Raw genomic sequence first — 3,093 nt, 5'->3', positions numbered from 1 at the left:
AAAAAAAAAAAAAAAAGAAAAAGAAAATTCTAGCCAGATTGGTCAAGAACAAAAGATGCCTAACATCAGGAATGAAACAAAAGATATAGCATAAGGATCAACAATAAGCAAAATGTGGTCCATTCTTAGAGTGGAATATCATGCAGCCAAAAAAAGAAGGAGACTCTGACACAGACTACAACTTGGGTGGGCCCTGAGGACATTGAGATCAGAGACAGATGGCAGACACAGAAGGATACACAGTGTGTGATTCCACTTACGGGATATGTCTGGAACAAGGAGATCCACAGAGACAAAATGTGGATTTATATGTGCCAGGGGCTGGAGAGGGGCTGGGCCTCTTGAAAGTAGATGTGGGGCTGCTTTTTAGGGTGATGAAATTTCTAAGTGCTTCCCTCACTCCTTCCTCACAGGTGAGCCTCCTGCCCAAGGTCTACACTCCAGGCTCCTGGTGGACCTGGGACTTACGGCCCACAAGTGCCTAGCCCCAGAATCCCCAACAATCTTCTGGGGATGTTCTGTCAAGTATAATTTTGGCCTTGGCATTCCCAGCAAGCCTGAAACTGAGGCCAGGTCAGGCCATCCCAGCATGGACCCCAGATTATGGGGTCCTTCCAGGCATCTCAGACCTTGAGGTCCCCAGGAGGTCGCTCTAAGCCTCTATAGGCCCTCTCACAGAAATCTTCACCTGGGAAGTCATAGCCTCTTCCCATCTCTTTTAACGGAGGATTAACCATACCTACAGCATCAAATTATGACAACATTGGGAGTGATATGCACTATTATTTTATGAATCACCAGCTTGGCGCCTGTGGCTCAAGGCGCTAGCTATGTACACCTAAGGTGGTGGGTTCGAATCCAGCCTGGGCCCACCAAACAACAATGATGGCTGCAACCAAAAAAAATAGCCAAGAGTTGTGGCGGGCTCCTGTGGTCCTAGCTACTTGGGAGGCGGAAGCAGGAGACTCGCTTGAGCCCAGGAGTTGGAGGTTGCTGTGAGCTGTGATGCCAAAGCACTCTACTCACGGGGACAGCTTGAGGCTCTGTCTCAAAAAAAAAAAAAAAAAAAAAGAATCCATAAATATGATGGCAATCTGGATTTGAGAGGGGCAGCCTGACCTCCAGTGTGGTAAACTATGAAAAACAGTAATACTGTGATAACAGGAATAAGTTATATTTATGACATTTTATGGCAATTCTGGAAAAATGCTTTCTTTGCATTGTCTTATCCTCACCAACCTGTAGGTTCTATTAAGGGCTATAAATTATAGGTGGGGACCCCAGTGTTTTAGCAGGGAACTCCAGGGTGTAGGTAGAGACTCAGGTTATAACACTCAGGTAGGCCCCAGGTTCCAGGTGTAGCCTAGGTTCTAGATGAGCGCCTTGGGTTCCAGGAGGTGGGGTCCTAGTTTCCAGGTGGGAGCGCCAGGGTCCAATTGGGGGTCCCAAGTTCCAGGCATTGACCTGGGTTTCAAGCAGGAGCCCCATAAATGTGGACCTGGGTTTCAGGTGAGAGGCTCCTAGGTTCTGGATGAATCCTTCTCATCTTTGTTATTTCTCTTTGTCATCCATGACCCCACCCCACCTTTACCTTCCCCAACACACCAGAGATCCTGGTGCCCAGCCTGCATAGGCAGGGGCTCATATAGCATGTCTCCCTCCACCTCTGATCCCAAGTCCCCCGTCATCCCCCCACCACTGAGAAGCGCCTGTGTGTCTTCCCAGCTTCACTCTCTTGCTGCAGATACTAGTAGCCTGGCTCTTCTCCCACCCTGTCTCCTAAAAGTCAGAGTATTGGTTGGGTTCTGTGATTCAGTAGTTAGAGCGCCTGCCCTGCTCACTAGTGGTAGTAGGTTGGAACCTAGTCTGGGTGTAATTAATAACAACAAGAAAGTCGGGGTTTTGATTCCAGACCATTCTGTTTTCACCACCTCAGCTCAGCCTTTGTGCTGTAGAGTAGGGTCAGGGTCAAGCTTAGACCTCACAGCAGGCAGAGGAGTCGTGCTCAAACAAGATCGGCCCCTCGCCAGAATTTAGCCACATCCCCTTTCTGGTTTGGACAAGTGTGGAAAATGGGCTGGTGGTCCGTGGATCACTGAGGCCGCTAGGGGGCGGGGACGGGCCTTGGCTGGGGCACAGTCAGTGCGGATGAGTGCATGTGCACGTTGCCTTGTTGCCCTTATTTATTTTTATTTTTATTTTATTTTTATTTATGGGCATCCGTTACAACACCTGGCTATTTTTTTTCCCACAGTTTGGCCGGAGCCGGGTTTGAGCCCGCCACCCTTGATATATGGGGCCGGTGCCCTACTCACTGAGCCACAGGTGCCGCCCTTTATTTTATTTTTTGAGACAGAGTCTCACTTTTGTCGCCCTTGGTAGAGTTCTGTGGCATCACAGCTCACAGCAACCTCAAACTCTTGGGCTTAAGCGATTCTCTTGCCTCAGCCTTCCAAGTAGCTGGGACTACAGGCGCCCATCACGGTGCCTGGCTATTTTTTTAAATCTCATTCTTGCTCAGGCTGGCCTCAAACTTGTGAGATTCTTGCTCGGGCTGGTGTCGAACTTGTGAGCTCAGACAACCCACCTGCCTCGTCCTTCCAAGTGCTGGGATTATAGGCGTGAGCCACTGCACCCAGCCTTTGTTGACCTTTATAGCATCCCTTCGGCTGCTCCAAGGTCTTCCCAAGCACAGATCCAATTTTTATCCCTATTCTGGGATGTCACCTAAATGGAGTCATACACTTCAAGTCTAGCTTCCTTTACTCATGTAATACATCTGGGAATTGTCCATGTTGTTGTGCATATCCAAGGTTTGTTCCTTGTTATGTCTAAATAATATTCCATTGCATGGACATCTTTTCAGCACTGGAGGGAAGTTCAGGTTATTTTTCAGGTTGGGGTGACTATAAACCATGCTGCTGGGAACACTGGTGTGCAGGATTGGACAGAAGTTTTCCTTTTCCTTGGACCATACCAAGGAATGGAATCATTGAATCATATTGTAATTCTATAATTAACACTATAAGGGGCTCGGCGCCTGTGGCTCAAGTGGCTAAGGCGCCAGCCACATACACCTAAGGTGGCGGGTTC

This window comes from Otolemur garnettii, unplaced genomic scaffold, assembly GCF_000181295.1.
Source record: "Otolemur garnettii isolate 467f Iridium unplaced genomic scaffold, OtoGar3 scaffold00029, whole genome shotgun sequence".
Taxonomy (NCBI): Eukaryota; Metazoa; Chordata; class Mammalia; order Primates; family Galagidae; genus Otolemur; species Otolemur garnettii.
Note: the sequence above shows the minus strand (reverse complement) of the source record.